This window comes from Pinus tabuliformis, chromosome 2_1, assembly GCF_031772625.1.
Source record: "Pinus tabuliformis cultivar Carrire ecotype Pingquan chromosome 2_1, CPIR1, whole genome shotgun sequence".
NCBI lineage: Eukaryota > Viridiplantae > Streptophyta > Pinopsida > Pinales > Pinaceae > Pinus > Pinus tabuliformis.
This window is the reverse complement of record NC_142299.1, coordinates 319,911,469-319,936,748: the sequence shown is the minus strand read 5'-3', so window position 1 is coordinate 319,936,748 and position 25,280 is coordinate 319,911,469. Positions and strand designations below refer to the sequence as shown.

The 25,280-nt window shown below is 32.6% G+C and overlaps 1 protein-coding gene across 4 annotated transcripts in view; it reads left to right on the top strand.

The window, feature by feature from the left end:
- Positions 1-25,280, top strand: part of LOC149200140 (uncharacterized) — a 111,214-nt gene that overhangs the window by 2,229 nt on the left and 83,705 nt on the right. For 2 of the 4 annotated variants that reach the window (XM_089402609.1, XM_089402610.1), the window contains exon 1: positions 17,846-17,978. The gene's annotated coding sequence lies outside the window, so the exon portion shown is untranslated. Of the gene's footprint in view, positions 1-5,033; positions 5,129-17,845; positions 17,979-25,280 lie in introns of those variants that run through there. The other 2 variants (XM_089402611.1, XM_089402612.1) reach the window with 2 other exon arrangements.

Sequence of the window (25,280 nt, the reverse complement as noted above, 5' to 3'; positions counted from 1 at the left end):
ATTAGCCAAAAACAATGCTCAACATTAAAAAAAACAACAACAACAAAGCCTATGGAATTTTTGGTTTTTTTAAAATAACAGTTTTAAAAAAAATAATACTATTTTCTTGAGTAAGTCCAATATTTTTGATGCTTTAAAATAAAATTTCATATAAAAAAATTATTAATATAATTAATAAATAAATATAAACTATCGTTTTTGTCTGTGTTTGTTTGTTTTGTTTTTTATTGTCTTTTTTATCTAAAAGAACCAATACTTGGACTCGGCTTGTATTTAAGTGGGTCAATTCAGAGTCAATTCTACAATCAATATATTTCTAAATGAACACACATCGCTAGTAAGGAGATTTGAACCTTGATGCACATATTTCACAAAAACTTCATATCACGATAATTATCAATCATATTTCACAAAAACTTCATATCACGATAATTATCAATCAGACTACCCCAATAAAAATTAAATATAAACTAACATTAATTTTAATAAATATAAACAATTATCATCATATTATATATCTCTACTTATCCACAAATATTACACACAATCCTCACATCAAACACAAATAACAATCTTTAAAAACAACACTACTATAATTATAAAAACCTACTCCCTTATCCCTAATATATTTTTTAATTAAAAAATATTTATTTAATTATTTTTATTAAATTTAATTTAAAAAAATGATGCCGGGACATTACGCGTTGTACACACATTTGTTGACTTAACCAACCTTCGAAGTTCAACTGCCCAAAACGTGGTCCCATTTTGGGTCGTTTATGATGATTCTTAATAAGTCCAAAAATATAGTTTTTATTAAATGTACATTACATATCAAAAATAGTTTATATACATATAAAGGAATCGTTTATGGAGGTGGAGGAATTGCATGAACAGTTAAAAGTGGTCGGAATTCCGGCAAAAGAAATTTCAACAAATCTTGTAGAGGCGTTGTTTGAATCATGTTTTTGATGGTGGAAATGGATTAAACACCATCAAAAACGTCTAGAGCACCTAAAATTTTGAAGCTTAACAACTGTATCTTGGATATATAAAAATCCTTGTAGGATTTTCTCAAAATATGGCCAGAATTTCCATTTTTTTCAGGGCAAAAAAGCAGTCTCGTTAGACTACGACTATATATATATATATATATATATAATAGGCAAAGTCTAATTTATATGCTAAATGACCTTTTTCAGAGCATTTTTTTAAATCGAGTTTGAGTTGTTTAACCCGTAGAATGCATTTTAAATAACAAAAAATCACAATCTTGTTTAAAATTGTATTGTCGGATTCTGGTGAAAAAGACTATTTTGTCTTTAAGTTAGACTATGCCCGTTATATATATATGAGAATGCAAATTTTTATTGTTATTTATAATCCTTGTATTATTTTTGGAGAGATAAATTATGTGCAAGAATTTGGAATGTCCATTGTGAGTGGGCACTCCATCCATAATGAGGGACAATAAAAGTTATAGAATGATATCAAAGGAAAGTGTTAGAGTTTGAATTTATAGAAAAATTTTAATAACTCGTGTATCTATTTTAACTAGCATCTCAAATTCCCCTTGGTAAACCCCTCTCTAACGCATCCCAATATGTTCCACCTACTACTGTCATAAATCTATCCTACCCAAATTTAGACCCTCCAACCATCCAACTCTTGAGAAGGGCTTTAGTTTTTCCCTCTCCCCTCATTATGTTTCCACAGAAAATGTTCTTTGCTCTATCAAGTCTATAACTCATCATGGTCCACTACATGAAATTGAAGAAATTCAGCAAGAATGTGTTAGAATTCTTTGTTGTTCTAAACCCACTAAATTAAATCTTTCGTAAAAGGAATTTCAATCCATTCGTTGTATAAGTGACAACCCCACTATAATTATATTAAAAGCTAATAAATGAAATGCTACAATTGTCATAAATATTTCTCACTATGAATCCTAAGTAATTGACCTTCTCTCAACCTCTTCATATAAACCCCTCCCTGAAAACCCTATCAGTCCCATTACCACCTTAGTTGATGATACATTTATTGTTTTGGCTTCTAGCCACCCTTCCCTAACCTCTATCTTCAACCATCTAAAGAACATCACCCCCCTCACATCCAATTTACTATGGAAATCAAGAAAGATAACTTCCTTCCCTTTCTTGATGTCTGTATTATACATCAACCTAATGGTACCCCAACCCATCAAGTCTACAGAAAAATACCCCCATCGATAGATACCTTCATGCCCAATCACACCATCATCCTACCCAAAAATCTATATATCTTAAAGATTTGATCATTTGTGCGATTTGAATCTCTGCCCCCCACCATTGAAAAAGAGAGCCCATCTTACAAAATACTTTAAGGCAAATAGGTAGTCCTCATCCCAAATTCATAAATACCTTCAATCCACCCATATTAAGTCTATCCCTCATCCCCCAGCTCCCATCTCTCTTTCCTACGTCCTCGGAACTACAAACCAAATTTTCAAGATCTTAGCTAAAGGGAATATCAAACCATATTTAAACTCTACAAAAAATTTAAATATCTTTTCAAAACTGCTAAATACAAATTTGACCCATGCTTGGCCCTAATGTTTACCAAATTCAGTGTTCATGTGGCAAATCCTACTTAGGAAAATTTGGAAGATGTTTCAAATACCACCCCAAAGAACATATCGCTAACATTTGTCATAACCATATCTCCAAATCAACTATCACAAAACACTTTCATAACTCCAAATACCTTATCTATTTTGAAGAAACCAAAGTTCTCGCTTCATAACCTTATTACTCTACCTATATCATTTGGGAAGCTCTTGAAATTGAAAAGCATCATAATAATTTCAATAGTGAATATGATTATAAACTTAGTCACTCCTAGAAACCTATTATTCACCAACTCAATCAATAAAATAACCTCTCTCACTATTGATTTGCTTCTAAATTTTTTCATTACATGCATTATCCACCAATCTCCTTTCTTTGTTTCATCTCTTTTTTTCCTCATTACTTGCTTTATCCATCAGTCTCCTTTCCTTCCGGCTTCTCCATTTTTGGCTTGTCCCTTCTTTCTTTTTCTTTTCCTCTCTAATTTATCTTACACTCCTATGCTTTGTGGTTTATTACTCATCATTATTAAGATGAGAGACACTTTCCATCCCAGTATGAAAGAGATATTGTAATGTCTTATCCTATTTAAACATTTTGACTCTATCGAATTACATAAAAAAATAATAATAATTATAATTATTAATAAAACATTTGGAATCAGTGAAATTACATAAAAATACTTATGTGATATATCTCACATTGCTAAAATTAAAAAATCATAAAACTTAACTAAATTCAAACTTGATTATTATTATTATTATTATTATTATTAATGATAAAAATAATTATTATGTAGGTTCAACATATATACATTTAAAAAAACATGTAACAAGATTCTTGACTGATCTAGATTTATGAAGGAATTTAAATCGAAACACAGAAATACAATAAAATGAAATACATATTTTAAATAGAAACATAGAAATAGGAGGAAACTGAATTTCAATTAATAAGTAATAAATGGTGAAAATTGTTACATTCAAAATGAAAACAAACTAGCTAGCTCCGGTGATGTTATATCTGAGAAGAGATGTGACAACTACATGTCTTCTTAACTGTGTTATAATGAGGCTCGAAGGGCTTTTTATCATGAAGAAACCTTAAAGATAAAAAAACCTAACCGTAGGAAATGAAGGGACCTAACCCTAGGAAATGAAGGGCCAAAAGACGTAATAACTTTTTTCAAAGCATTTTTCTAGTTAATTTTAATGGTAGAGATAACTGTGTTATAATGAGGCTTGAAGGGCTTTTTATCATGAAGAAACAATGAAAAACCTTAAAGATCCAAAAACCTAACCCTAAAAAATGAAAGGCCAAAAGCTATAATAGCGGATTACTTCTAACCTAATAACTTTTTTCCAAAACATTTTTCTAATTAATTTTAATGTAGAGATTTCTAAATACTTAAGTTTAAATTGTTTAATCTATAAAATTAGAGTAAATTAAACTATACCAATTTAATATTCATGATTCTTACTCATCCTTCATAAACATAATTTTTTCAAATTATTTATAAACCAAAATTTTTAACTTAAAAATGATTTAAGTTTCACATTCAAACCAAATTTTTATATATTTATTTACTTTTACAATCAAGGTGATGTTTTGGATTCATATATATATATATATAGGGTTAAGCATAAGTTGTTAGAGGGAATTACTTAATTCCTTTGCTTAGGTTAAGCTTTAACGATGATTCACGTGATACTCTTTTCTCTTCGACTATAGATCGGATGAAAATGGTGTAATTAATCTAATTAAATGAGAATTATAATTTAAACTGGAAGGATTTTTTATTTTAATAGTGGAAAAATTGGGGAGAACTCACTTGTTTAAGTAGTTGTTTTAGGTGTTATTCTTTATATGTCTTTTCATTGTTATTTCTTGGGCTGTTAACATTTTTTTTCAGATCCCTTTGAGTCTTGGGGCGTTAATATCTTTACATTTTATATACAGTGATGTGTGGTGAGACAACTGGGTTTGTTGGGTGAAATTCATGGGGTGAGGGTTTAAATCATATATTGTGTTGCTATTTTTTGTCAAATTCATAAGAAATTAGTATATCTGGCTTGCAGGTTGTTGGATTATTCTTGATGTACTCTTGGTGTTATAGTATCAACTACGAGAATTGATCTTGGATCTTCCTTAGATTAGGTTTGGCAATTACGATTCACGACTTTGTTGAAAAAAAACACACATCCTTACATCTTTAAAAAACAAGCTCGTCACCAAACAAAAACAATTTTAAAGTTTTAGTATATACACATATGTATATAACAAATACACCCGGATAAATTAAAAGGCCAGAAACAATCTCACCCTACTCCGGGAGTTGTGAATTTTAAACGTGCCTCATATACATCTATATAAAGAGATTAAGAGCATCGGACTTCTTTAATTGTGTTGTATTTTCACCGTTACCAGCGCTTGGATTTCGCTTCCGTTTTTGGCCATACGCAGCAGCGAAGGCAACGCTATTACTATTTAGTCGGCCAGACAAATCAGCAAATATCAGGCAGGTCAGTTTTTTTTGGTTGTTGAACTCCCTGTTCTTCTGATTTTGTCAAATCTGTTGGATGTATACATTGCTGTTGTGAATCCTTTCCCTTCATCAATTTTTTTTTCGAGTTATATCGCTTTCTTGCTGTGGTGGGTTGTTAGTATACTGAACAATAAAATCGCGTATATGAGTATTAATTGCAGTATGTTTCATAACATGTAATATATTTTCGGGTTGTTTGAAATCCGGCATTTTGGACCTGTTTGATGCTATACTATGTGCTCTATAATTTCGTGGTTTATAACAGAAAAAGAATTTGTTCAAATGATGAGATCCCAATAGTCTGGTTCGAATCTTGATGTAGACGGTAAGAGGCCGAAAGTGCAGGAGCTGTGTCCATTGAATCCGCAGTCACATCGGAAAAAATATTCTGTGTTTTCATAAATTTCTTTGATCTGAGTCTTGATTAAGCTGGTCAAAATTCCTCAATCTCTACTGCTGAGCTAAGAACCTGAGTGTTCATAGGAATTTGTGTATTTATAGAATTGTGAACCCCACTATATGATTTATGAGGATTTATGTTTTTTTGGAGAATTGGTAATTAGATAGGCTTTGAATTTATGATAAGGGTTTAGTTATATAATTGCCACTATAATTTGTAGGTGTCAAGGTACATTTCTTTTTCTGTATTTACATAGGTAAGTTAGGGGATTAGAACCTGGAATCTAATGATATATAATATTACCATTATAATCTCTAGGCATGAAGTTACGCTAATATAAACACAGTTAAACAGAAATTTGAACCTAAAATCTCATCATAAATAACATTTCATTATCAGAAAACTCCCTGAAGGCTATGAGCATTTATGTTATATCCCAATATAAACACAGTTAAACAGAAATTTGAACCTAAAATCTCATCATAAATAACATTTCATTATCAGAAAACTCCCTGAAGGCTATGAGCATTTATGTTATATCCCATGCCTGTTTCTGTTATTCATTATGGTGGTAAATTTGCAAGTGTTTTTGTTTATGGAGTGTCAATTAGATTTTAATTTTTAGCATGGGCCTTCACTGTCTAGATTTGAAACAAGAAATCCAAACAAGAACTAGGGTAATCTGCAAATTTGAAACAAGAAATCCAAACAAGAACTAGGGTAATCTGCAAATCATTCCTTTTAGTAGAGACTTCCATAGCAGACCGCTGCAAATCATTCCTTTTAGTAGAGACTTCCATAGCAGACCACTTATGGCAATCCATGGCGATCTTGTGGTGTTGTACGAATCTATTGGAGTGTATCATTTTGTCTGTGTTCAGTTCTACGCGTGAGTTAAAAGATCCCTGCACATGATATGCTGCTCCACATTTACATTGTCAAAATTTTATGCATGAAATTATGGTTTTGAAGTTGCATCAAAAGCGACATTTAGTGTGAAAGTTCATTTCATTTGGGTGAGTTTTTCCCACCAGATTGAGGGTCTTTTCAGTGAATACATTGCCAAAATTTTATGCATGAAATTATGGTTTTAAAGTTGCATCAAAAGCCACATAGGGTGGGTTTTTTCCACCCAGATATTGGGTCTTTTCAGTGAGTCTCCCGGTGGTACAAAACTCTCAGCAATATTTGTGTTATACACGGTGATTACCTAACCATTGTGTTCAAGAGTCTTGGGGATATATATTTTTTTACAATTAACTTTTACCTAACTTCAATCCTTCAGGTTTGAGCTGAACTCATCTTTCTTAAGAAAAAATTTGACTTACCTTTTTGTTCATCATTGTTAAAAGCGCTTTCACTTGCCTTAAGCATTTCTTGTTATATGGTTATCATGAATTTGGTAGAGAGAGGGAAAATAGTAAATACTTTGGATTTCAGAGATCTGTGGCTTGAATCTTTGGAATCATTGACCGGAGAATCCACAGTTTTAACATTTTTGTACCAACGTTTCAAATCCCAAATGGGATCCATCATCAGGATACTTTGTTTTTAATTTGGATCATCATTTCAGAATATTAAAAATAATTATAAATTTATAATTAAAGGGTAAATTTATATAGATAAATATGGTTTGAATTAAGAAAATGAGATTTAAAAAAGAGTTTGGTAATGTTTAACCAGAAAAAATAACGATTTAGATCAAAAGGTTAAAGATCTCATCTAAATCATTCTCATACATCTAGACCTAAACATGGGGCTACACAAGGAAGACTAACCAACATATACAAATTGTTTTTAAAAAGGAGACTTCATGTCATCCACATGCATTGTGTATGAAAGTGTCTAATAAACTTTACACACACAAGTGTGAAATCCATACACTCTATATGAGACCCTCCTTGTTGGGATGGTGTTGCCCAACCTTGTTAGGTTTAGACATCATGATGTAATGTGGGTAGCAAACAAAACTTGTCAATCTACTAATGCCTTTGGGGGCTAAGTTGGCTAAGAGTTTTGGTGGGGGTAACTATTACATCAAAATCTCTCAAGACTTACAAAAAGCCTCATTTATTTAAATACTTTGTTAACATGAAGAACAAAGCTACCAAAATTTTGAAATTAGATCATCATTGTTACAAACACTCCCACTTACAACTAAAACCTAATACAATACATTAAAATTTATATATAAGTAAAACCTAATACAATACATTAAAATTTATATTTTATTATATTTGAAAAGAAGTCCCAAACCTATATGCTTCATGCTATTAAAATTTATATTTTATTAATTTTGGAAAAAAAACCAAATATATATGGTTTATGTTACTATCCATGTGTGTTACATAATTGTTAAATGAAATTTTACTAATACATGCTCAAATAGACATTTCATGTATATATTTTTATTATCCCTCTCTACTTCCATAACTATTAATGGATTTAATATGTGCTTATTATCATTATCACTTATTAGTTGGCCAAATGATCTAGTTGACTTTCAATTAGACATGCCACATAAGTTAAATCTATGGTCGATGAATTGGTATATAATTTACCAAGGGACTTGATTTTAGGCATAATTATTTGATGCCATGCCTTTTAACTTTTGTATCATATCTCATTTTTAAAAATAAGAATAAGAGTTTGCATGATAATTTTTCGGCTAATAAAACAATTTAACAAAATAAATCATATTAATTGCAACAAAGCCCTTATGGTTTGTGATTTGAATTAGTAAAGTGTTTGTAACTTCAATCTAACATATTTATTGGGGTATATGTTAAGTCCAACATCATGGATGTTAGTATGGGATATCCCTAAATGGCCAACATTGGTGTTTCGGTTATGGTTGCTGATTTATGTCTCTAAATCATTAGACAACTTTTGTGAAAAGGCTTGAAGAAATCCCTAAGTTTTGCATTCCATCTATAGGACCAAAGAGAAAAGTGCGAATGTTTGCTAATCAAATCTTGATTGAGAAAGTCATGGGGTGTGGTCAAGCTTCAAAATTCTTAAACATTTGACTCAAACACAATGGCTTCATTGAACAAGGGGTGAAATCCAATTATAAATTTGCAATATAGGGCATTTGGTTTTTATTTTAAATTCAAGGAAGATTGTGATATAATTTTTTAGAGTGACCCCTATTTTCTAGCATCGAGTGCATTGTATTTAAATATATTGTACCTGGAATTCAATCCATTAGATGAGTTTCTGACAATCCTTTCAATGTGGGTCTTGCTCTCCCCTCTACCTCTAAATCTCTAGGTCAATGAAAACTTCAAAGCAATCGATACCAATGTGAGGAAATTTCTAGAAAACAAGTGAGCTAGGTTGGGGCATGCTCTCCTATGCTCAAATATGTGTACAGGTAAACTGACAAGATGGCCTCTCAAAGCTTTAGATGGATGGATAACTAGACCTATATGGGTAGTTGGGGTATGAACAACTTCCTTTCAATTACAATGATTGCCATGAGTATGGTGACTTCCATAAAAACTATTCAAATAAGTCCAAAAAAATCTCCCTCCCTAACCCTCCTAAAAAGTAAGAAGAGCTTTATAAATTCCCAAGCGCTCATAGATTAGAAAAAAATACCCCCAAACCTCTTCCTAGCCAAGAGACAAAGCAATGCTAGTTTGACTTAAAATAATTTTTTTGCTATGGTGTCAACTCTAGATGGGGATGGTGTCTCTCTAGATGGGGAGAGATAAGTGAAAGAGCTTTGGCTTAATGAAATTTTGAACAACATGATTTGTGAGAAACTATCATAACTAGCATTGATTCATCTTAACCACAAATCTACCAAGAGCCGAGAGGGATCAAGAAATCTCTTGACATGGAAACCTCTTTTTAGAATCCAAAACTTGAAAAAGTCTATATGGCAAGAGATTTAATCCCTTTTAGTGCTTAGTAAATTCGTGGTTAAGATGGATCTCACTTTCTTTTTGTGTGTGTGTGTATATATATATATAAGTTCATATTGAAATATATTATTTTTCCTCGCAGAAAATCAAGGTAGGTCCACCCAAAGGGATCACACCCTTCGACCAAACTAATCAGGGCCTAACCCCAAGGGCGTCAAGGAGAATTGAACACGTGACCTCACAATAACAAGGTGCGGGTGTCAAGGAGAATTAAACCCGTGACCTTGCAATGATAAGGTGCTTTAACAATGAGACCTCAACAAATTGAGCTAACCCTTAGAGCTTTATATTAGTTAATATAGATATTCACACAATTTATTTAAATTCTATACTGCATTTTTTAATCTCTGTGAAGTTGTTATAAATTATCTTATTTAACATAGACATTGAAACATTTTATTTATAACTCCAAGAGTGAAACTGAAATATTTTTACTACATTTTTTCATATTGGATTGTAATATTAACAACAAACCAAAAAACATTATCCTCCTCGTACTAAACTATAAAATCCAAAATTATTAGAGAAGCAAATTAATCCTTCTCTCAAACTTAAGCCATGAGTTGTATAACAACTTGTTCCTTAAAATGAAAAAAAGTTTAGAAGTAGTGGAACCCTCTCAATGAAAAGTCGAAAAGATATTACTTTATTGATTTAATCTCTCCTAATAGGGAGAAACAAAAATCTCTCCTAACAGGGAGAAACAAAAAGAAAGTAAGAGAACAAGTGAAAAATGGAAACAACGATTTTGAGATCTTAAGCCAATATGTAGCCGTATTTTTCAATTGATGAAAAGTTTGATTCATCCAATTTCTTGTAATACTTATGTTCTCCTTTTATCTTTGTTATTTACAACTAGTGAGCTCTTTGCACCTGGTAGATTGTATTGGTAATTAATCCAATAATGTCTATGCATTTTATTGTGACATTTACTATTTTGTTTCAAGGTGTATAGGTGAGAAGATATTATTTAAATATTTTGTATAGTTATTTAATGTTTTGTATAGTTATTTATTTATTTATTTTTAGATGTTTTTTTTTTGGCTAATTGAAATTTCAACTTTGATGATGGATGAACACCCTTATACATTATATTGGACACTCTTACACATCATAGTGGCATACTAGCTCTACGCTAAAGGGAATCACAAATCTCGCTTACCAAACTAGTATGGTCTAATTCCAAAGGCTTCGAGGAGAATTGACCCATCACAAATCTCGCCCACCAAACTAGCATGGCCTAACCCCAAGAGCTTCAAAGAGAATTACCCTTTTGATTTCTCAATAAACAATGTAGTTAGCAACAGGAACTTGACCAATTAAATAAACCCTTGAGTATATATAATTTCAATATAAATTTAGTAATAATAAATTTTTATAATTATTTTTACTACTAATTAAGTTAAATTTAAATTTAAATAAATCCAGTTATATTTTTAACTTCAACCCTATTAAGATAATGATAATTTTTGTTTTCAAAAATTATTTTAGTTTTTGGTTGATAAATATTCAATACCTAAATTGAATGAATTTATTTTTGGTCGTGGGCGGAATTGTTATGATCTTTCTTGCCTAGAGGTATTAAGCCTTGGAATAAAAGAACCATATTGCACTCTCTTGAAGTGAGTATGTATCGTAGGTATGTGAGGTGGAATCAATCTCTCGTCTTAGAGTTGAGATAGAGGCTGAAATATTCAATGCATAAATAATATTTTTTAATATAACATTTAATATTTATAGTTTTTTATTTTTTAAATTAAATTTTTATGGTTTAATAATTTTTTATGTTAAATATATTATTATTATTATTTAATTTTAAGATTAAGGTTAAGTTAGACACCACATTGGTGTATAAGATTTCTTCGTTTGTGGGACAAGGGATCTATCTAAGTTTAGTGATTTGACTTGACTGTTAAGTCTAGAAAAGCATACATACTCTACCCCTTCTGGTTTTAATCCTATAACCTCGTAAGAAGAAACACATGCTCTTAACCTAATATTTATAAATAAATAACATTATTTAATATAAAATATTATAATAAAAAATTTAATAAACAAAATAATTTGAATAATTATAATAAAGATATTTACTATATTAAAAATATTTGAAATGTAATTTAATATAGTATATGATTTGTCTATAAATATAAATCAATTTATAAATGTTAGATTAAAATATTATTTTAATTGGTTAACTGATATATTTCACATTTTGAATATTTAAAAAAAAAATTGTAAAAATAACTTAAATTATAATTTTATTTTCACTAATTATAAATATTATTAATTATAAAAAATAATATATGAATTAAAACATATATTATACATTTAAAAGTATAAAACATATAAAAGTTAATTTTTTATATATTTAAACATGCATATAATAAGATTCTTAACCATGGAGATTTACTTTATTTTATTACGAGATTCTTAACTTATAAATAGGCTTTACTACAATATCATGGGTGGATACCATGGCTTACTAATGCCACATGCCAAACAACTATAACTCGTGTTCACATGACATTTGTTTTAGTTAATCAATTTAATTAAAATGGTAAAAATGATTTAATTACTTTTAAGATAAAACTCAACCTTTGATCTATGACTTTTGTGATTATTATTAAAAATATTCTAGGGATATTAAATCCCTACCATCCACCTTATCCACACACTAATTATTGATAATTACATTAAAGTGTTAAAAATCGTATTACAAAAGGATATGTCTTTAGTGCAATTTTTTGGACTTTTCGTGCCTGAAACCGGCGGAAAAATTTGAGTTGAAATCTTGATTTGTGTTATTTAAACTAGTTTTTTGACTATATATATGGATTCAACACCCTAAGAAACCCCTAGGACACTTCGATTGTGTAGAAATTACCCATCAAACTTGTGATTTCAATAAACTATTGTTAGATTTAAAAAAAATTAAATCGAAAAAACCCACCAGAAAAACTTCAAAAAATTACACCTTCCAAAATAAACATACCTATTCACATAATAATCTATTAATTTATAAATATTAAATCAAAATATTATTTTAATTAATTATTATAAACCTAATATTTAATATAATATATATTTTAAAGAAATAAAGTTTAAAATCCATAATAAAACTCATCGAACAACATAAATATAACAAAAATTTTAAGTAATCTTAATATTATGGAATAAAACAATAATATGTTTAAAAATTTAAATTCAACCTGGATTTATGATAATATTAATTTAAAATTTTAATTTTAAATTTAATATTAATTTTAAATTTATTATTTCTAAATATATTGGAAAATTTAAATTCAACTGGTATTTATGATAATATTAATCTAAATTTTTAATTTATGGTAAAAAAAAATTTATTTAAACATAATATACATAATAATCTAAGTCCCAAGGGATAGCTCAAATGGTCGAGTTCCCGCTGCGAAGTACCTCCGGTTTGGGAGGTCACGGGGTCAAATCTCCTCGACGCCCTCGGGGTTAGGTCTGTTAACGGCCGACGGGCAGATCCCTTCGGGTGGAACTGCCCCGTGTTCCTACGGTGGATGTAGCGCCCACTCTGTGCCCGTGAACCACCATTGAAAAAATATATATATATATATATATATATATATATATATATATATATATATATATATATATATATATATATATATATATATATATATATATATATATATATATATATATATATATATATATATACATATATATATATATATATATATATACATAATAATCTATTAATTTATAAATATTAAATCAAAATATTATTTTAATTAATTACTATATACATAATATTTAATATAATATATATGTTAAAGAAATAAAGTTCAAAATCCATGATAAAACTCATCGAACCACATAAATATAACAAAATTTTAAGTAATCTTAATATTATATAATAAAATTTATAAATATTAAATCAAAATATTATTTTAATTAATTACTATATACATAATATTTAATATAATATATATTTTAAAGGAATAAAGTTTAAAATCCATGATAAAACTCATCGAACCACATAAATATAACAAAATTTTAAGTAATCTTAATATTATATAATAAAACAATAATATGTTTGAAAATTTAAATTTAACTTGGATTTATGATAATATTAATTTATTTTAATTTTAAATTTATTTTTGAAAATTTAAATTTAATTTGTATTTATGATAATATTAATCTAAATTTTTTAATTTATCTTCATTTAAATTTTTTTATTTTGTTGTTTGAAGTTTGATTTTTTATTATTGTTTTGAAATATTATATTGGAGAGGTTATTGTGTTATTGAGTGCCCTCATAGGAAACCCACCCAATATCACAGGGTAAGTTTCTTCAAATTAAAAGTGTTTTTCCACATGAGTTCTGCACATAAAAATGACTAACTAGAGTTCCTACTACTATATCATGAGTTACAGTTAAAAGGACTAACTAGAGTTCCTACTACTATATCATGAGTTACAGTTAAAAGGACTAACTAGAGTTCCTACTACTATATCATGAGTTACAACCTTTACGAAAGTTTTGGCTCTGTTTTGCAAAGCCAGTTAGACATTGCCAAAATTGACATATACTTTTCATATGGACTAAAATATAATGGAGAACTATAGTATGATCCCGTGCTAATGGAAGGTTACAAATTTGCTATCCAACGTTGAGTCACAAGAAGGGAACCACGGGGCTCTGTCTAGCAACACACCACCAGCCACTGCGGGGATGCACAAACCACCAACGATTGATGAGTCACGAGCTACAGACTTGTGATTGCCCACAAACCATAAGCTATGATGGTAACTTTCATTTTGACTATGAACTTTTTGCTGTAAATGATTTACAAGCGAGGTAGCTCCAGCGACGGTCCTGTGGTTGACTAGGAACCCTGAGCCATCCAACCACCCAAAAGTGAGGCCAATTTGTTCCATCCATGCCACCCCTGAAGTTATGTGAAGCTGGCGACTATCGACCACGACAAAGCGTATAATTGTGTGCCAAAACTACCAACACCATGGCCTGGGCTGGAGTGGTCTGGCAACCTGAGGTTGAAGGCACCTTGTACCATAATTGGTGAGCATGCAATATGGAATGCAAACCTACCACCCAACTATACACCTAAGAGGCGTTGCTATGATTGAGGAATGCTTTTATATTCTCCCTCAGCCGAGCCTAGCCTAAAGTAGGTGAGACCATGCCCGAAATTGTTGAGTATTAGAGCTCCATGGGTTTGCGCGATTAAAGCTTGCCAATGGTGATAAAACATATGATTCTCTGAGAGGGTTGCACCATGATTATGAAACTGGGTGGCCAGCTTAAAGTCTTGAGCCAACCTGCAAATGGAAGAGGCTGAGGGTGGTTGAATGTAAAGCCCATAGTGGGGCAGACATTCCAACAGCAAGAGAGCTAGAATATACTCAAGAGAAGACCAATTTAGGAATGCGAGGAGAGGATAAACGTGACAAGCATGACGACTCTGCAATGATAGAACTGGAAACATATTTGTCTCTAACGAACACCGAGCAAGACAGAACCTGAGTGATAGAAATATGATAGAAATATGTTACGGAGAGGACATCTTTTCACTGTGACGCCACTCTCGTCTGGACTAGGAAGGAACCACTGCAAACAATAATTCATCACCATTATTTTCCTACAAGCCAAGGCAAGATTACTATATGGCACCCAAGGTTGAGTAGGTGCGAGCATGAAGTCTTGGATATAGTAAGCGTGCCTGTGAATTAAATAATTGACCAAGTGGCTTTCATTCCGCTTAACCTTGATCGCCAACTAACAAACATTGAGGCTAAGTACCGGCCACAGGGGGAATTTAAATTTATTATTTCTAAATATATTTTTACTTTTATTTTTTGTGATAAGTTCACAATTAAAATAAATTTAAAATAATTATTACTAAATAAAAAATTATAATTATAATTTTAATATATATATATTTATTATTTTTATTAGGTAATAAATTTAAAATTTTGCATTAAAATAAATATCTAATATTTATGTAAAAAAAAAAAACAAAATTATATGTCATCTTAATACTACTAATCATTATTTTATTTGATAGGTAAATAAAAGTCTTGACTAATAAAGAAAATGAACATTGTCAAGACAAAAACCAATTTTCATGACTTGCATAGTGAAATCCAGCATTCGTTAATTCCCAAAAGGTTTTGGGATGAAAGAGCTTCTCACTTCTGAAATATGGTTGAAGATGAAAAGCACTTTGTCTTAGATTGTCCATCTTATACTCAAATTGGATTCTATTTTCAAAATATTTGTCACACTATCAACCTTCTCGATATTTTAATGAATGTTTCTCTAACTTTTTTTTCAACACAAAATAAAATGTTAAAAGTAATTCTTATTAATCTCTTATCTTTCTAAATTCGATAAACCATATAAATATTAAAAAATGTTAATTAAATAAACAAAAAATAATTGTAAATTATGAAAAAATATTATAATTTTGACCAGTTAAAAAATTAAAAAAAAATTATATTATAAAAAATATTTTAAAATAAAATGTAATAACATTATTACCATTTTTTTGAAATAAATTGGGGACTTTTACACAATTTACTTCAAAAAATTTAACTACATTATGATGAACTTTGAAAACCTATCATTTAGAAAAAATAATAAATAATTTATCATCATCATTATTATTTTTTTAAACTTGAAAGAGAATGGGTATTATATATTTTTTCCCATGGTTTACACCAAATACATCAAACATTATATAGTTAATTAATTTTAAAAATTCCAATTGGTTTCACCTTTCTTATATGAATGCATGATATTTTCCTAAAGGAAAATATATCTGAATAACAAAAGTAAAGGTTTTGTAAGTGAATACCTTACCAAACTGCCCAATAAAACACAAAAATTATACTAATTGATTATAAAAACTTTCATGAATGTTTAGATGCATGTGTTTCATCGGGGTTGTCACGAAGTCACTCGAGTCCCCCAATTTATCATTTTTATATTTTCTTGTATCAACCAATTTAACTAATTTTTTTTAATAGACTTCTTCCACCGTTAAAAAATTATAACAAGCCTAATTTGACCATTAATCTTTAATTCACCTATGCTCATTTACACCCCTTAGCATAATTATGTGTTTCTTTGTTTAAGTCTCTTAGGACATGAAAATATGCTTTGAATAAGATATCTTTTGCCACATTTTCTTGATTCTTTTCATGATGTTTTCTATAGATTTCTCCTTTTCTTTTCATGATGTTGTCTATCGATTTCTCCTTGAGAGGAAGACTTTGACCAGATGAGTGAATCTCAGAAAGTGTGTCCACTTGATGTTTTTTGGTTAATAAAAGTCCCTGGTAAAGACCACATATCTCAGCGTTATTATTTGCCATATAACCAATATCCCATGAACCATAGAGTACTCCTCCCCCTCTTGCCACCCCTTATTATTATTATGATTTTACTGTTTTTGAACAAACCCTATAGTATAAGAAGCCACCACATAGTAAATACTTTAAGGTATCAAAATCATTCGGGTATAGTATTTACGTTATGTCACATTAAGGCTTAACATGTTAGGATTTCTTGAATGTCAAATTTATATAGCTTTATAAATTAAGATACTTCGAAATCATTGACAATTTTCTTAAATAAAATTCAAAATACTATATTGCTCAAGTCATTCGTAATAGATATGTTAAAAATTAATCATTTCATTTATTGTAGAATTGAGGCTTCTGTGATTCATCATAGTTATAAGAAGAATTTCGGCGTAAATCACATATAGAAAGACTTTTGTCGACGTGTTTAGAACCAACTAGTGTGGTTTATCGTCACGACAAGTTGATATCAATTTGATGTTTAAATTAGTTGACTTTAAAAATTAAATTGTTATTATTAAATAAATATTAACCGTGTGAGAGTGTTGAAATAAAATTTTATAAAATTATATATATATATTAGTTTTAATAATTCAAAATAATAAAAATAAAATAAAATCAATTTTTAAAATAGATTTAACATGCATGCATGTAGTAGATTTTTAAAATAAGTATGATATACATGCCATGTGGTGATGGAAAAGACATGTAATAAAATAAAAAAATAATATAAAATTTTCATTTAAAATTAAGTCTTTATAGCTGTATAATAAATAGTTAAAATTATCTAACAAGGTTTACCGTTTCAAATCCAGCCAAGTAGCTCCAAAAAAATATTAAAATATTCAAAACATAAAAATAATTTCCATGTTCTCCAAACGCTGTGGACTGCCCAAAAAAATATTGGAAAAAAACACATAATCCCACCCAACACAGCTCCTCGATTTATAAATAAATTTCACACCCATTCACTCGCTTTACTGTCATTTGTTGTGCGTTATTCTGCAATATTCACCGTCACCATCGCTTTGGCCAGACGCAGCGGCGAAGTCAGATGAAAGAACGCTAACATTACTGTGGCGAGCGGCTACATATATCACCAAAATAGCACGCATGTAAGCTTCTGTTGTTGCGATCTACTCCTCTTGTTTTTCTAGTTCTAAAGCGCGTGTTTGTATTTTGTGTTCTGGGCAAATCAAGGTCAATCAATCGTCCAGGCTTCATATATCTTGTTTTCTATCCTCAAACCAGCCGCTGCTTCGTCGTTGTTTACTCCTGGATTAGTCCGCAACCCACTTTATCCCCCCACTTATTACTATCATGTTCACGTATTGTGCTTAGATCCTCATCGTCTGGGTCGAAATCCCGTTGTATACTGCATGATAAAGCATGGCCAAAGGCCGCAGTTTAGCATATATGTGGGATAAGGGAAAAAGCCGTAGTATGTTTCTCAAGAAAGTTTAGCATACCTCTGGGATAAGGTAAAAGTAATAGATTTTTGAAAAAAAATGTTATGTAATTCTTAATATATTTGCCCTTGACAAAAGTAGATTTATATAATATAAATACTCTTTCCAGTTTTTAAAGGGATGTGCCCATTGCATCAGAAGAATGGGATGCAAATAACTCATTTGTGTTCTCATATATTCCCTTGATTGGAGCCTTGATTGACTGTGTCAAATTCCTGTCACTTTGTTGCTTGGCAAAGGTGCCATGAGTGTTTATTAGAGTATTGACCTATGATGGACTCAGAGCATTTTCTGTGGATTTACAAAATGGTTTGAACTATTTTGTAATTTATGGGCATTTATTACATTTCTATAACGCCCGTTTTTTGTTGTTGATAATGGTGGTTTTATCTTTGGAAAGTGTTTTTACATATGGAGTCTTATTTATTTATACTTGATTGATTTCTAAGTATATGTTGTTAATTAAGTATAAGGGTTAGGTGTTCCCGTCTCGATTTGAAATAGAAGCGATGATATACTGGACATCAATTTTTTTCGTACAGACTTCCATGAGAGACCACTAATGGTAATCCATACTGTTCTGTTGGTGTTGTATGAAATTATTGTAGTATATCATTGTGTTTCTGTTTGGAGGCGCATAGGAGTTACAGATCCCCTCTTAACAATCCACATGACATGCTAAGATGCATCTTTACATGGCCAAAATTCTATGCAAGACAATTTGTTTTTAAAGTTGTCAAAGCAACATCATATTTATTTAGGGGTGAGTTTTTCCCATTAAGGTTTATAGTTTTTAGTGGTTAATCCTCTTTTATTGGCTGGAGAGGGTACCGAACTCCATGCAAGATCTACTTCATACACATTGACTACCTTTAGCTACGAATCATCACTACGGGTTATATATCTGGTGAAAATCACCCAAAACCTGTAACTAGCTTCAAGTACTTTGTTGGTTTAGAAAATCATGGTGTTATCATGGGAAAACAAGCCCACTAGGTTTGAACCTTGGTAATTATTGTTAAAAGCTCTCCAACTTGCCCTAGCCCAAGGGACATATTGGTGGTTAAACTCCTTTGTATTGATTGGAGAGGGGACAAAATCCCATGCCTTGACTTTAAGTGTAGATACTAGAAAGGATAAAGACAACTCTTTTGGTCATGCCCTATTCATTGTACCAAACTGGGCTCTTGAGACGCCCTTGCATGGAGCCACCCATCCTACACTCTTGGGTATTGAAACCCTTGAGGACACACCTGACTTATGTTATTGGGTTTTGATACCATTCTAGGGACTAATGTTATCATAATTGGATTGATTTTGACAAAATTGGTCAGTTGGACCGGTTTTAAGGTTGTATCTATCCAGTTGAAGGTTCAAAATGGTGATGGCTGGTTTTGCACCAAACCAACTGATTTCATATTGAGCTGGCCATGAATGCCAACCAACGGATTTTCTACAACCAATGATGGAAACCACTTCAGCTCAATTTTTTTATAATTTTTTTTAAATCAATTAAATAAAAAAGTGAAACATTAAACCTAACCCTATGCCCCCTTCAATGCTATCTTAAAGAGCTCCCCACTTTCCATTTCACTCACGCAATTCATTTGAGCAATTTGGAATTTTTGCGCTGAGTTGGAGAACTGATTGAAGTGCTGATTTGAAGAATTTGTTGGGCTGATTTGAAGAGCTTGATTGAAGGATTGATTTGGAGAGTTGGATGGGTACCTTTAAGGCTAGGGGAGTCAAGCTAGAATCCCATTTTTGAATTTAATCATTTTGAGGCATATCTCATATGATTAGATTGTATAGTCTAGTGTCTAGACAACAATTATTAATTAGTACTTTGCTTATTTTTGGACTCTAGAAGCCATTTAGAACTTCTTTGTTGATGTATTTTGTTCAGATATTGATTTCACTCAATGCTATTTTGGTTGTATGCATCACTACTTGATATATAGAGGAGAAACTTTGCACATATACAAGTATATGCAAAGTATAATGGTTTGGATTCACATGGATGTCATGAAAATATTTCTTGTTTCAAAATTTGAATATTTTATGTAGTTTTTGATCAATCTGTTTTGTTGTTCAATATATATATATATATATATAGTTCTGGTTTTCGGAGTTGATTGATTTGATAATCAATCTAGTTTTGATAACATTTATAGGAATGCACCCACCCTACCCACATGTGTTTCAACCTTATGACATAGCTTGGACATCAATCCTACTTTGCCAATCTACCTACACCCTCAAAGGCCATTACTAAACCCTATCCATAAATGTATCCACACTATCTCCTTGGGTGTTTGATATGGGCACATGATAGTTATTGGATATGCACATACAAGAGCAGAATCCCAAGAGAGAGAGCAAGCATGCAAGTAGAAAGGAGATTATAGCACTGTACACTTTGTTGTCCACTCATTTGTATTATCTCAATATAGGAGTGTTAGTTTTTGGTAGCATTGGAAGTGCTCTAGCTTTGAAAATTGGTGGAGAGGCTAAGGCACATGAGTTCTAAAGAACCCAGAAACCGTTTGGTGAAATTCCACGCAGATTGTATTTTATTAAAATAATTAATATTTTTACTAGGGTTCTTAACTCTAAACTTAGGGAAATTAAAATATTAATGGGTATTAATCAAAATATGGATGAGAATGATTTAGAAGGAGATCAAGTCATGTTTTAATCTTAGCCGTTGATTAGAGACTTAATCTCGGTCATCGAAGACTCAACATGAAAAGTATAAAATGGAGGCTTGGGGTTCATTTGGAAACACACACAGTGAGATTGAGGAAATTGATTTTCTGAGGTGAGAAGTTCTCAGGAGGAAAATCGATTGGGGAGATCTTGCAGTTGAGGGGCAGTGAGAGTCCGGGAGGACTTTCCGGAGAATACTGACAGAGAAGGCGGAGAGAGCTTGCAGAGAGGTAGCGCCGTAGCCGAGAGAGTTGACACAGAAAAGCTGCCTGTCACGCAGAATCCAAAACTGCTGGAACAGTCGGAACTGCCGGAACTGCAGGGAACTGCCGGAATTGCAGGGAACTGCCGGGAGAGCTGACGTAGAGGGCAGAGAAGGTGACATAGGGCTGACGCAGAGCCAACGCAGAAATAACCGAGGTTAGCTAGTCTTATGCAGGATCAGCCAGAATTCTGTCTGGTGAAGTGAGGTAAAACTCACTCAGATTTTCCGCTAGTATTTTCTTTGTAAAGGATTGCTAGATGAGCATCCTAGATTTGTATTCAGATATTTCTCCTGCATAATAATAAACCCTCAGAGCTGTTGCACTGGTTTTCCCGCATTGGGTTTTTCTGGGGACTATTCTATCCAAATGCCCTATGTATCTTGTTCTTTGTTCTGTTTTATGTTTCATGAGATCAAATATTTAATAAGTGTAGGCTGCAGAAGTAATTTGCTTTAATATTCAAAAGAATAACTTGATGAATGTAATTTAAAAATCAAGTAGGTGAAGTAGATTCAGATTTGTTGCAGTAGGGGTTCCTTTGAGTCTAGGAATTTTTACATGGTATCAGAGGATTGATTTTGAAACAGGAAGAGTAGATCAAGTGCTGAGTAGTGAGGCTGAAAGCTGCACTGGGCAGCGATTCGAATCCCCTTGAAGGGATTGCGCAGTCCTTGCCAAGAAGCAGATCCGAGGAAATCTCTCTCTGAGTGAGATGACAAAGAGGTATGGTTTCTAGTTCGTGAGTTTGCAAAGGCAGAGGGAGTGACGTAGAGCTTCAGCGCAATGCTTGAAGGGCGCAGTTTTTGCCTGGGCAAAAATCTGCTGGAAAAGAACGAAGATGCATAGAAGGGGAATTTTCTCCTCAGAGAACTTTCCACCAGAAAGTTCGAATTTATCACTTGCTGAGAAACTGAGCAATGCTAAGTAGTGACTAGAGGAGTCAGTTCGATAGTTGGGTGAGATGGCATCGCATGGGCTCATAGATCAGGATAGGTTGGAAGGTGCTTCCAACTATGTCATATGGAAGACCAAAATGTTAGCTGTTCTGGAGGAATATGATCTCGAGGCCTACGTCAAAAGTGTTGTAGTTGTTCCTGCTGACAAGGATCAAAAGAAGAAGTACAAAGCCGAGCAGGGGAAGGCAAAGAGGCTCACTCTTGATGGAGTTCGAGATCATGGGGTCTCACACTTGCAGGGCAAGGATATAGCCCAAGAGATGTGGGGAGCCTTGTCTTCTCTGTATGAAGGCTCTTCCGAACAACGAAATATGTATTTGGAGCAGAAGTTGCAGTGGAATTTGATGCATAAAGGAGAAGGGGTGAACCTCTATCTTCAGCGTCTTCAGGACACTAGAGACCAGCTTGTTGTAGTGGGGTCCACTCCTCAGCCAATTGCGATGGTGAGGATAGCCCTGAATGGAGTCTCGGATGAATGGCAAGTTTTCGTCCAAAGCATATTGGGCACAAAAAAACTAACTTCATGGGAGCAGATGTGGGTGGCTCTTCATCAGGAGTTAAGGAGGGACCTAGTGAAGGTCAACCTCAATGGCAGCAGTGGGAGTGGCACAAAGATGAAGGAGGAGGAGGAAAACGTAGCTCTAGCATCGAAGGGACAACAGAAGCCGAAGCGAAAGAAGGATATTTCGAAGGTGAAATGTTTCAGTTGTGGCGAGATGGGCCACTGTGCATCCCAGTGTCCTTTGAAGAAAAATAATAAGGATGAGAAACATGATCCTAAGGTTGCTTCAACAAAGATTGATGAGGATGAGTTTGCCATGAGTGCCCATGCATCTCCAGGAGGGAGATGGGGCGATATTGAGTTGTAGTTGGGAGGACTACATGTGGGCAGGATCCTTGAGGAGTCCACCTCTTGGATCAATTCCTTGCTACGAGAGCCCAAGATTCAACAGTACGATATGGACGTAGTGTCAGATGATTTAGTGGATTGTTTAGAGGACAGATGCAGTAGTTGGGGATCAGAGACTGATCAACGCAGAGCAAGGTTGGCAACAATGCAGTTGGCATAGTGCAGGAGTCAGCAACAACGCAGAAGTTTTAGAGTGTCAGAATCAGTAGCAGTCAGATTCCAACATTCATTGTATTATGTTGAATACAGTTAAGTTCAACTAATTTTGGATGTTTTTCAGTTGCTTCTCTCAGCAACTGAGTTGCAGTACGAATGCAGTGTTAGCAGTGGCAGTGCTAGCAGATGCAGCGTTTGAGAGGGAGTTGTAGTACAGATGCAGCAGTGGCAATGGCAGTGTCATGGGCAACAGTATAGTAGCAACAACAACACAGTGTTGGTGGCAACAACAGTGCAAAAATGAGGTGCTTTAGAAACAGAGCAACATGCAGATAGACATTGTTGCTAGAGCACTTTCTTCGCTAAGAGGAAGTGTTAGTTTTTGGTAGCATCAGAAGTGATCTAGCCTTGAAAATTGGTGGAGAGGCTAAGGCACATGAATTTTAAAGAACCCATAAACCATTTGGTGAAATTCCACCTGGATTGTATTTTATTAAAATAATTAATATTTTTTATGGGGTTCTTAAGTCTAAACTTAGGGATATTAAAATATTAATGGGTATTAATCAAAATATGGGTGAGAATGATCTAGAAGGCGGATCAAGTCATGTTTTGATCTTCGCCGTTGATTAGAGACTTAATCTTGGCCATTGAAGACTCAATAGGAAAAGTATAAAATGGAGGCTTGGGGTTCATTTGGAAACGCACATAGTGAGATTGAGGAAATCGATTTTCTGAGGTGAGAAGTTCTCAGGAGGAAAATCGATTGGGGAGATCTTGCAACTGAGGGGCAGTGAGAATCTGAGAGGGCTTTCCGGAGAATATTGACAGAGAAGGTAGAGAGAGCTTACAGAGAGGTAGCGCAGTAGCCGGGAGAGTTGATGCAGAAAAGCTGTCTATCACGCAGAATCCAGAATTGTCGAAACAACCAGAACTGCTGGGAATTGTCGGAATTGTTGGAACTGCTGGAACTGCCAGGAACTACCAGAACAGTCGGGAGAGCTGACGTAGAGGGCAGAGAAGGTGATGCAGGGCTAACGCAAAGCTAGCGCAGAAATAGCCAGGGTTAGCCAGTCTTGTGCTGGATCAACTGGAATTTTGCCGGGTGAAGTGAGGTAAAACTCACTCAGATTTTCTGGTAGTATTTTCTCTGTAAATAATTGCTAGATGAGCATCCTAGATTTGTATTGAGATATTTCTCCTGCATAATAATCAACCCTCAGAACTACTGCACTGGTTTCCCGCATTGGGTTTTTCCGGGGACTATTGTGTCCAAAAATAAGTGTGTCCTATTTATCTTGTTCTTTGCTCTGTTTTTTGTTTCATGAGATCAAATATTTAATTAGTGTAGGCCGCAGAAGTAATTTGCTTCAGTATTCAGGCGAATAACTTGATGAATGTAATTTAAAAATGAAGTAGGTGAAGTAGATTCAGATTTGCTGCAATAGGGGTTCCTTCAGAGTGTAGGAATCTTCACAAGGAGTACAACATTATAGGAGTGTGATGAAGTTTGACCATGTCATTAATACAATACAATAAAAGGTGAGTGATCAAGTTTGACAAAGTTTCTAATAAAATACAATAAAAGACGAGTAATCACATTTAACAATAAGATAAGAGAATAGTAATGTATAATGTGTAAATTACAATTAAAATACATAGTATAACTAACTTTAATATGAACTCAGGGACTAATTAAGTCTTATCAGTTTCAACCTCCTCACATAGCTTGAGCCTCAAATTGAACTTACCAATCCACCTACTATAGAAATTTTCCAAATTGGAGTTTTGGTACAAAACAAAAAAATTCATCTCTTTGACTAGAGGTTTTAGATCCTCTCTGATTTATCAGCCTTAGGGCTGTCATGAAATAAAATATAACACAACAACCAAAAAGACACGATATTTCATTCTCTCACAGCCCAATTTTCTAGGCAATCCAAGAAGAGAA